Source organism: Schistocerca serialis, chromosome 2, assembly GCF_023864345.2.
Source record: "Schistocerca serialis cubense isolate TAMUIC-IGC-003099 chromosome 2, iqSchSeri2.2, whole genome shotgun sequence".
Lineage (NCBI taxonomy): Eukaryota > Metazoa > Arthropoda > Insecta > Orthoptera > Acrididae > Schistocerca > Schistocerca serialis.
In genome coordinates this window covers 432,080,342-432,092,822 of record NC_064639.1, presented here as the reverse complement: position 1 = coordinate 432,092,822, position 12,481 = coordinate 432,080,342, and the positions used below count along the sequence as shown (strand labels likewise).

Genomic DNA, 12,481 nt, shown 5'->3' with positions numbered 1-12,481 from the left:
AATTGCACGCGAGCCGTAAGAACTATTACTGGCGCGTACTACCTCTACAGGAAAAATACGAAACCATCTATGATGGCTAAATATTTGTAACGTGGCAGCTCTGTTGCGTAAGAGTTACACTAGTAACTGTCTCTGAAATTCGTTGACTTCATTCAACACATTAAAATTCACTTTCGATGTCATATTGAAAAACATTTTTTACGGATGATAATCCAATCATAATTGTATTTCAAAAAAATAAGAGAAAGAATGCAAATATGACAGCAACGAATCGATAAAAAGAAAATGGCAGTCACTTTGGATTCCCACAAATACTACTGTGGCTTCGAATTATCACCAACACCATTCGGACGCTTTTCAGAATAACGAACTGTTATTTGCTGTTGAAGAGTCTACAACGAATGCCATGAATGATACAAATGCTGTTTGCTGTTAAACATCTTCCCAAAGCTCTGTCACTGTTTCTGCTTTTAGACAGTACCCATAAATATATGACTCACCAGCAGTAGCAAAGAATTAAAACCTGGGAACGACAGGCAAACTTATTTGCATGAATTCGTCTGATTTGATGTTTTCCTGTCTTTGGGTCGTTATTTACAGTACGTGTAAAAATTACCTTATGGGGATGTAAAATTTGTAGGTAAAACATATAACAACAAAGATACATTGAAAACTGATATATTTAATTACAGTACACGATAAAATTATGATATAGCAGATAAACTTGTGAGTTTTCTATTAGGACAGAAGAATTACAAAGTTTTTGACAGAAAAATTTAATTTAATTTCGAGGCATGTAACTAAAAATGCAGTTATAGAGCGATAGGAGAGAACAGGCTGTGGCAGTATTTCGTTGCAAGTTCACGCCACCTTCTACTGGGCTGTTGCTACCTGATTCTGTTTCAGTTCTGGTTGCTCTGTGCCCAAGTACAAACTGGATGGGAGAAGGTGGCCCTGCTGTGTTTTCCTCTTCGCATACGAAACTTGTACCGAAAATCACACTTTCCTTTCGTCCTCAAGAAAATTTCATCAACTTTCGTACGTTTCAGTGACAATGCGATGCTACACGATTGTGTTGAAAGCGTAAATCGCCCGTTCCCGCAAGGATGGCGTGGACGATGAATATGCACGGTGTAACCTCCCCGTAAAAATATTATAGTGAAAAGGATTGAATAGAATTGCAAATAGTGCCAATGTTAGCTTCCCACTGTAATAAAACTCAATGATAATAAAAATGTGCAAAAATGTTAAGTCCCCACAAAATTAACGTTAAGATCAACCTGATAAATTTTATAAGGGCAGCTTCGCTGACCTTAGACCCTGTGCAATAATTAACCTGATAAATTGATTCTGGGAGTAAAGCATAGGAAATATTGTTTCAATTGGAATAATTCTTTAAAAAAAAACGATTGCTTTGAAAACAAAATTATTATTGGGGCATTTCTTGAACAAATTAATCTACAATTAACAGATGTTACTGGCTGAGCGCAATGCTGCTTCATTACCTTATTTAACAATATACCTCGTCCCGAATCTTGACCAGAGACCCATGTCGACGCCCGCCGACTCCTCACACACAACTCCGACAGGCAACTGCTAACTCGCAACTGAATCCAACTCGCAACTGAACTACATGCTCTCGCGACTCGCTACGTACAACTACAGCACTCACGCGCGGTCAAGCGCAGACTAGCAACGATAAACAACTCTCTGGTCAGAGATTCTGTCATGCCTCGCCATCGCTGGTTGAAACGTACGCGTTTCATAACCCTCCACTGGGGGGGCAAAACTTTGGCAGCGATGGTGAGTCATTTGGACTTGTCATGAGCAACAAACTTTTTCAGAATTAATTAACTTTACAATTACAGCATATATACAGATGTAGAACATGAAGTAAATAAGGTGCACATGCACCAAGTACAAAACATGTTAGGCAATTACAAAATGTGAGTACAAAACATATTAACAAATGACATAAGTGCAGACGCACTGAAAAACTCTTTAGCATTTTCACAATAAATAAACATAATGGCAAAAAATCATGTTGACAAGTGACGTAAGTGCACATGCACTGCAGTTCAGAGCAAATCAAAATGTACATACAATGAGTAATAATCATGTTATAAAATGACAAAAGTACACACGCACTGATATTCAGAATATATCAGCAAATCACAAAATGTATATACAATAAGTATAAATCATGTTAGAAAATAACAAAAGTGCACTCGCACTGTAGTTCGAAAAAAAAATGTATAGGCCATGAATACAAATGATGTTAGCAAAAAATGATTTTCACTATGTTACAAGAATTAGGATAGGAAAGGGAAAGATTGCATCATGGTTGCAGCACTTTAGGTTGCACGCAGCTGCACTGAAAGTCCATATCTTTCCACAGAAGTACAACACCAAGTCAGACAATCTGAAGTTCTTTTCCCAGAAGTATTTATCAGCGTACCCAAGACACTGAAATGTCGTAGTAATATTCCATGTTATCATTTTGGCAGTACATCAGGTACACCAAACAGTGGGACCATAATAACGTCTCCATCGCTCACGGTGGTGGTCAGCATGTCGTGTCAACACCACGCTCTTACAAGGCACACCAACGTAGAATTAGTGCAAAAACCAAATATAGTGCTCCATGATCAAGAGGATATACAGGACAAATGGATATTGCAGTAATTCAGGGTAGTTAGGTCAGATAGTGAAGGACATTAAGTCACATACTAGTCTTCATTGGGAATTACATTAGTAGTTTGCGGCATTCATAGCCCAGTTATTGAACATTTCTGTACCATGTATGTAGTATTACAGAAAAATGTTCATTAATTGATTTACAGACAACATTGTCATTGGTCATTTCAATACCGTAATCAGTAGCGTTCATTTCCCAGTTACAAAGCATAATCAGTAGCATTCATTTCCTTGTTACAAAGCATAATTAGTAGCATTCATTTCCTAGTTACAAAGCATAATGAGTAGCATTCATTATTCAAGTGACATATTATTCATAGCTGATCAGCATTACTCAGAACTCTCTTAAACTGGTATCATTATTTGGGACTGGTAATACATTTTTTTTGTTAGCAATGCATTGCTTTGGGTAATTATAGGGGAAAGCAAGAAAAAAAAATTGCTTCTGGGTTGTTGCTGTAAATGAAATGTGTAACGTCATTCGTCATGAGTCCGCTGTTGCAAGATTATGAAACTAGTAGAGTATATGTAATCACATTCATAAATGACATAGATTTAATGAAAAACTGCTTATAGCACATTAATTTCATAAATAATTTCTCCTGCAAAAATATACAAAAAGTGGATTATTAAGCTGAAAGAAGAAATGCATTTTAAGCTGAAAAGTAGTGAACTTCGAATTAACAGGTAGTGAAATGTGTATAAAAATGTGTTCCATAGCTGTCCTTTCCAAAACCTTCCCTCATTATACTATGCAATATAACACCTGCTGTCGAAGCAAACTACAACAAATACTTAAATAACTACATAGCATAAATCCATAACTTCAACAATATCCTGATCTGTAAAGAAAAAACTTCATTATCGATCACTCCATTATTATCATCACCTGTAAAGAAAAACTTCATTATCCATAGTAGCATATTCTTCATCATTATTCATCAGCATTCATTATCATCTGCAAAAAAAAATCATTTCATTACTCATTACATAACTATTCCTTATCTCTAGCATATTCCATCACTAAAACTAAGATGTGTAGTTCTGTCTGACAGCCTGCATCAATCGCCTTGTATTCTGAAAGAAAAAATTAGTTAAGACTGCTATTCTACGATGTGTATAGTATATTCTTGTTAATGCTTGTTAATCCTAATCCATTTACTCTTCATCACGAGGTTTGCATCTTCTTTCGTTCATTCCGAAGGTGAAATTCCCATTTCTGTTTAATTTATTTCTTTTACGCATCATTTCTTTCTGAAATTGATGAACAAAGATTAATGTCTTACATTTACTTCATATACTCACTAAATAATGACTGGTTTATGATAACATAATTAAGCATACAGCATACCATGACAGAAAACGTAATATGAAAAAAAAATAGACAGTGTTCAAATGCAAAAATGTACACATAATATCACAATGCAGCAGCAAAAAATGTAAAACAGTCACGATGTTGAGATATCATAGGGCAAAAATGTCAAAGTCAACTGGTGTGTGTTATATCTTAATTATTTCACAGTGCATATAAACAAAATATGAAAACAATCGTACATACATAAAAAAAATGATGACAAGAAATGTGACCTTCATTGAGTTCACCTTGCATGTTGTGTAGTTAATAGAGGCGAGAATTAAAGAGTTTAATGGACAGAAATTTAATAAAATTAATATGTCACTAGATAAAATTGCATAATTATTCATAAGATACGTAAGTTTCTCTGGAAAAAATGAGCACAGTCTGATATGTAACGACAAGAAGAGCATTCTGCTAACCTTACCTTGCCGGGCACTTGCCAAGAAAAAATACGATAATCATCAATAATTAGTCATGTGAATATAATTGCATAAGTGATCATTAAAATTAGTAAATGGCATCATAGTATGTTAAATCATAAAGTGTCTTCATTCAATAAAGGGTTTAATATTGGAGACATGGTGGTTGCCTTTACTTTTTCTGGTTCTCAGAGTTTCGATGTGTACAACATTGGGGTGAGGAATGCTGTGAATCCGATATGGACCTGCGTATAGAAGTTCAAATTTACTGCACTTACCTTTTATTCTGCTCGATAAATAGTGTGTACGTACTAATATCTTCTGTCCAATGTGAAAGTCACGGCGTATACAAACTTGTTTTTGCTGTCTTCTCCGGCGCTCTGCGGCACGTTTGATGTTGTTCAGCGCAATGTTAATTATTTCATGGTGTCGTAGTCGACGAGATGTAGGAAAGTTTACTAATTCTGTAATTTTGTTAGGTGGTTCAACATTTTTCAGTACAACAGACGGAGATAGCATAGTAGATTCATTTGGTATGGAATTAATTACATCTTGGAATGAGAATATGTGTGTGTCCCAATCAATATGTCTTTTGTGGCAGTATATTCTACACAGTTTACCAATTTCTTTAATTAATCGTTCACAAGGGTTCGAAGAAGCGTGGTACCTGGATATATAGATCGGAGAAATGTTTCTAGTTCGGAACATACGTGTCCATATAGCAGAACGAAATTGTGATCCATTGTCAGAAATTACGTTCAACACATGCCCTACATGAAACAGAAAATGCTTTACAAATGCTTTCGAAACGGTTTTAGCAGTAGCTTTGCGTAACAGAGTGAAAGTAACAAATTTTGAAGTGAGTTCAACAGCGACAAAGATGTAGCAGAAACCTCTATTAGTTCTCGGAATTGGACCAAAGATGTCTACAGCGGCCATATGTCTGAATTTAACAGGTACACTTGGATGTAATGGAGGAATATGTGAAGTTGTGTCTGACTTAGCTTTCTGGCAAATTTTACATGACGCTAAAACTCGTCGTATACGTTTCTCCATGTTGGTAAAATAACAGTTCTGTCTCAGTATAAGAAAACATTTTCTGGCTCCGTAATGTGCGTAACTTAAATGAGTGTACCAGATTAATTTGTTAACCAGTTCGTCAGGAATGCATAATAACCAATTGTTGCTGTCAGGATGAGAGCGGCGAAACAGAATGTCATTGCGTACAGTGTAATGGTTTCTAATCGTAACATTATTCTTATCTTGCCAAAGGTGTTTAATTTATTTCCACACGTTGTCTCTATTCTGCTCTTGTGCTATGTCCTGTAATGACGACGAAATAAAATTTTCAAATGCAACTTGTTGAATGTACATAACGCTGAAATTTGCTTTGCAGAAGTTGGTTGCGATGTCTTGCTGATTGTTGCTGAGAAAACGAGATAGTGCGTCTGCTACAATATTTTGTGTGCCGGGAATGTGAACAATTGTGAGATTAAATTCCTGTAAATAAAGTTTCCACCTGCTTAACCTGTCGTGTGTAAATTTAGCTGAAAGTAAAAATTGTATTGCTCTGTGATCTGAGTAAACAGTGGTATGTCTGCCATAAAGAAAGTGCCTAAATCTCGTAAAAGCCCATAGAACACATAATGTTTCCAATTCTGTAACGGAATAATTTCGTTCAGCAGGTGACAGAATACGGCTTGCAAATGCGATGTTTTTAATTACTGTTGAGCCATCTTCTTCAAATTCCTGGAAAATATGTACGCCTAAAGCGGTGTTAGAACTGTCGGTGGCAATGGAAAAATTTCTGCTAAGATCTGTGTGCGATAAAAGTGGTGTATTCAACAAGGCTTATTTCAAATAACATTCTCGTGAACAAGATTCTGCGTGTCAAAATTATTGCTTACGTTACTGGAATGTGCAACCTGTAATGTGTCTGGTCAAATTCTATCGTACGTGCTGTTATTTACGGGAGGATGTTGTGGCATATCCACTATTTAAACTGCTCTGTTATTTCTTCCTGACGTATTACGCTATAGATGACACCTATTGTCTGGTTCATTCATGATAATATGTTGTTGCTGATGTTCTTGCTGCTGAAAAGATCGACTGTTATTAAATGTACTCTGAGAATTGTGCTCATTATTTTAACGTCTGTCGTAATAGTCATTCCTATACGGTGCATTGCGATAGGAATTGAAATACTGTGTTTTCTGTATGTAGTTGTTCCTTTGTTGCCGTGTGTTACTATTTGTTGTACCAGGGACTATACGTCCACGCGGCGAAACATTAAAGTTAGGTTGACCTTGTGCATTACATTGTTGGTTGGGTATGCCAACCGGCTGGTTTTGTAGCTGTTGTTGTGAAAAACCTCTGTTGTTACTAAAATATGGTTCCTGCTGCTGATAATTTTGACGATACTGATAATTAACATTATGTCTGCTATTAAAGTTCTGGTGGTTGTCATTCCTAAAGCGTCTGTTACTTTTACTATTGAAATTACGTGGTTGATCGTAATTACTGTAAGTTTGCTGGCCTTGGTTATTATACGAAAAAGTTTTGTTTATAAAGGAATAATCCGATTGCTGTACTTCCAGAAGCTGTAACAGATCTCCGAATGCCGAAATGTTTTCCTTTTGCTGACCCGTTAGAAGTGACACTCTTAATGATCGTGGTAATTTAGAGACACATAATAGAATAAGTGCAGATTCACTGTACGGTTCACTTAGGTACTGGTTTTGTTGCACCATGTGCTCAAAAATTTGCGTCACACTGGGAAAATTTGAGTTCTCATAATTTGGTAAACTAATTAACTGATCTTTAATTCCACGCTGTGTCGTCTTCGACCAATATGCTGACAGAAAAGCATTCTGAAACTCTTCTACCGAGTAACATTGTCTCGCGATCGGTCTCATACGAGTTGCCGGTTCGCCTTCCAAAAAACTGCAAGTAAACTCAAGTTTATGTGTTACTGGCGAAGTCGGTGGAAAAGCGAAGCTAAATTGTTGTACCCAATCCAGTGGGTGAATCTATGTTCTGTCATTTTTAAATACTTTAAATTTTCTCACTGATAGGAAATATTTGTAATCGAAATTATCGTCTCTGTATGACGGAACAGGTTCAGGATTGTATGGGAATCTGTTTGACTGTGACTGTTCTAAATCTAACTCACATACTCTCTGTACATTACCTAAATTATACGCGCTGCATGGGTCTGACAAATGTTCGCAAAGTGGCGTCTGCTGTGATGTCTTATTAACTGAAATATTTTTTATCTCAGTTACCTCTTGCTGTAAACTTGACATTTTTCTACGCAATGTGTTATTAGATAAGTCGATCTCATTGATTGTCTTTTGTAGATTTTGAAATTCAGGTGTTTGATTAAATGAAACCGGTGAGGTATCGTCTGATTTGCTGTCATTATTACTTTCAATAACGTCAATACGACTGGCCAATTCATCATATTTTTCAGTCAGTATTTTTACCTGATCATCGGTTTTAGTGTCAGAGGCATTAATCTGTTTTTGCATTTTACGTGTGGTTTCGTTCAGTTTTTTAACGTCAGCTTTGATGTCATCAGAATCCTGTACTAGTTCTAATTGTTCGAGTCTGTCGGTCACTGTTTGAATATCTACTGTGTGTGTATCTGTGTTTGATTTAAGATCAGAAATTTCATCACGTAATTCGGTGTTCAACTGTTCGATGGTATTAATTTTGTCCGATACTGTAGCAATATTGTTGTCTACGTATGTTTTTGCCTTCGCAAATATTTTACGTTTATCTTCTTGTATCTGTGCAGTGATTGTTTCCATGACTTGACGTTTTACTTTATTTTGATCCTGAATAAATTTGCGGAAACGCGTATCACTGTTTTGTATGTGGTGATTAAAACGTTCGTCAATCTGAGTGTTTTGTTGGTCGAATTTCGCGTCTATCTTTGCATCCATTGTGCGCGAAAGTTCTGCGGTCATTAGTTTAAACTCGTCGCGTAATTGTGTAGCTTTTTCAGAGCATTGTTTACCGACTGCGCTAATTTCCTCTCTAAGTGTTTCTGTTGTAGCTGTTTGCATATCCCTTAATTCTTGAGCAACAGATCTAATTTCTTCGCTACTTTTTCTTGAACAAGCCTCAATTTCCTCACGTAACTGTTCCTTAGTGTCATGACACTGCGCGGCAACGGCTGTAATCTGCTCGCTAAGCTGTCTGGAATTGTTGTCTAATTTTTCATTTAACTGTCTGGAATTGTTGTCTAATTTTTCATTAAAGTGTTGTTTGAGATTTTCGTTATCTTGTTTGTTCTGTCCTCTAAGTTGTTTGAAATTTTCATCATTGTTGTCTGGTTTTTCATTAATTTTATTAAGTTGTTTCAAATTTTCACTAAATTGTTGTTGTAGCAATTTTGCCATAATTTGTTCCAAGTCAAAATTAGCATTTCTATTCTCTGTGCTGTTTAGTGCCTTACCTGCGATTGTCGCGTTTTGTGTGACCATTTGGTCATTCTGTAATTCACAAAATTGTTTGCCAGTCGAATGTACACTGTCGGTCACTATTTCGGAATTAAATGAATCCGTCGTACTTTCAGTACACTGTCTATTTTCATTAGAAATATTTGTCTGTACATTACTTGAATTTTTCAAACCGGGTGTGTTAAGCTGGGCAGCGCTCATTACAATAGAACGCCCCTCGTCATCAATTGTCGTCAAATTAACAGAGGACACAATTGAATTCGTCTGTTCATCATTAAGATATAAATCATCATTAGTGGTTGGAACGCACTGACTGTCAGTAAACGCAGGATTGTCATCATTACACTGCGTATCACAAGTACTATCGGTGAAGTTGTTTAAATCGGTTATTTCACTCATTATACCTCGCGATGCACTATTAATAGTCTTTCACGGCATTTTTCTCAAAACAAATGACAATTATTCAATAATGAAACAAAGACAATACAAAAAGTAACAAACACAAATACAACAGAGCAACGAATTGCCGATGATCTGAGGAAAGAAAGTCATAAAATTAGTACAAGCGTTGCGCCAAATGCTAATTATATTTTATTAAATAAGAGCAGATATATAACTACTTCTCAGAAGTTCTCAACGAAATACGATCCTGGACCGGATGTCGCCAAGTGTAACCTCCTCGTAAAAATATTACAGTGAAAAGGATTGAATAGAATTGCAAATAGTGCCAAATGTTAGCTTTCCACTGTAATAAAACTCAATGATAATAAAAATGTGCAAAAATGTTAAGTCCCCACAAAATTAACGTTAAGATCAACCTGATAAATTTTATAAGGGCAGCTTCGCTGACCTTAGGCCCTGTGCAATAATTAACCTGATAAATTGATTCTGGGAGTAAAGCATAGGAAATATTGTTTCAATTGGAATAATTCTTTTCAAAAAAAAAAAAAAAAAACGATTGCTTTGAAAACAAAATTATTATTGGGGCATTTCTTGAACAAATTAATCTACAATTAACAGATGTTATTGGCTGAGCGCAATGCTGCTTCATTACTTTATTTAACAATATACCTCGTCCCGAACCTTGACCAGAGACCCATGTCAACGCCCGCCGACTCCTCACACACAACTCCGACAGGCAACTGCTAACTCGCAACTGAATCCAACTCGCAACTGAACTACATGCTCTCGCGACTCGCTACGTACAACTACCCACTCACGCGCGGTCAAGCGCAGACTAGCAACGATTAACAACTCTCTGGTCAGAGATTCTGTCATGCCTCGCCATCGCTGGTTGAAACGTACGCGTTTCAACGGCATATTCACATGCACTTGGACGGACATCTATCATACATCCAAAGAGGAATGGTAGAAACAGATATCTGGAACATAATCAACATCAACATCACTTTGTCGGGAAATGACTACCTCGCTCACCCTGAATTGCAGAGATCTGGAAGCAACTGCTTACTGTTACAACTAAAACTAAAAAACTAAAATCCTCCCGCACAGGCCATGAATGGCCCAAAGGTACCGACTGGCTGCCGTGTCATCTTCAGCCCACAGGTGTCACTGGATGCGGATATGGAGGGGCATGTGGTCAGCACACCGCTCTCCCGGCCGTAGGTCAGTTTCCGAGACCGGAGCCGTTACTTCTCAGCCAAGTAGCTCCTCAGTAGGCCTCACAAGGTGTGAGTGCACCCCGCTTGTCAACAGCGCTCTGCAGACCGGATTGTCACCCATCCAAGTGCTAGCCCAGCCCGACAGCGCTTAAATTCAGTGATCTGACGGGAACCGGTGTTACCACTGCTGCAAGGCCGTGCTTTCACAACTGCTAACTGTTATATATATGGTGTCTGTTGTTTCTGAAATGTCCGAAAGATATATATATTTCGCGAAGATCCAATGATCCATTATGTGTAGATGCACAACATGCTCGGACTTTTACGGGAATCAGCGAATCGCTGAACGTGTCCCCGGATGGCCTTGGTTGTCAAGGTGAGAAACGGAAAAATCCGGGTTCGAGTCCCGCTCCGGGAAAAATTTTTGAACTGTCCCCATTGATGTAACTTATTTCAGTACCCAATAGCAGCTAATGTCTTACTTTCCTTTGCATCATACTTACAATCACTTCAGTTTGCTGACGTGTTCAGCCTAAATCGTGCTTCAGGGACGAATCTATTGCACCTAGGATGTCCTCCTCCTTTCGAAAAAAAATCGGACAGAATCCTGCTGGTCATTTACAGCATTACAGTATTTTACACTCTGTGAGTAGAAGACTGTAGCACAATCTACGTGTTCATACGTCCAGTCTCAGATCGATAAAATTTTACGGTGAGAATTAAAACATTGCAATGGGAATTTTTAGCATGTGCGACCTGCCAAAAGTCCCTAGTTTACATTACACGACAATCTGAGTTTCAGATTAACAATCATTGCTTCAGATTGTTAGTTACATTTGTATTCTGTTCAATAATCCCGCGACCATTGTCTCTGGACTTCGTTGACATCGTACACCTTCTTAAAATTCACTTTAGAAGTACGAATAACAACCGTGCCCCCATAATATTTAGTGCTTTACCAGTCGGGGGGCTGTGTTAGCTTTCCATACTTCGACGACATCTTTCAGAGTAAATTTCGAAGTGACGTGCTTCAGTGTTGTACTCTTAGATGTTATTGCCTATTACAGTCTGAATACTATTTTGGCACCCGGAACATATGGTTTTTGACGTTTTACTGCATAATTCTCCTCCGCCCCCCCCCCCTCCGCCACTCTCCCCTTCCCCCCCACCCCCACCCCGACACATACACCAATACTTTGCGACTCGATCGATACATTAACGGAGTCTTAACCCAGCGCTGGCAAGGTACAGGATTAGTTTCCTGGTTGGGCCTGCAGTATATTCATAGAATAAACGAAACTTTCACGTCAAACATTTCGTATGCAGAAAAATAGCGTTATAATTTTTCTTACACGTAAATGTGTAACGCCGGGCGGTGTGGCCAAGCGGTTATAGGCGCTACAGTCTGGAACCGCGCGACCGCTACGCTCGCAGGTTCGAATCCTGCCTCGGGCATGGATGTGTGTGATGTCTTTAGGTTAGTTAGTTTTAAGTAGATCTAAGTTCTAGGGGACTGATGACCTCAGATGTTAAGTCCCATAGTGCTCAGAGGCAATTGAACCAAATATTAAACGTGTAACAATTTGGAGGAGTAACTTTTCAAGTCAGAGAAATACGTTAGCATGGCGCTTGGTACATGAACGTGCCTCGTATACCACTTCAGCATTCAAATCAACCCTCTGGGCTGCCGTGAAACGCTTTCCCGATATATTCGGTGTTACTGTGTTCTTCTGGCGATTAGTTCGATGGCATACCCGAACACCAAGTTTATTCCTATTGTTTTCTGTTTCTAGGACGATACTATCGTAGAGACTGTCCATGTCCTCACAAGAGACGTAAGAAAACTCCGACTTTGCGCAGTTAAATTGAGGAGCTCACCAGGCTGTCTAATATCTCAGGCCAGTGATTGTCCCTGTGCAT

General features: G+C 38.0%; 1 protein-coding gene across 1 annotated transcript in view; it reads left to right on the top strand.

Annotated features, from left to right (window-relative positions):
- Nucleotides 1–12,481, top strand: part of LOC126457289 (ras-like GTP-binding protein Rho1) — a 292,146-nt gene that overhangs the window by 71,576 nt on the left and 208,089 nt on the right. The window lies entirely within an intron of this gene.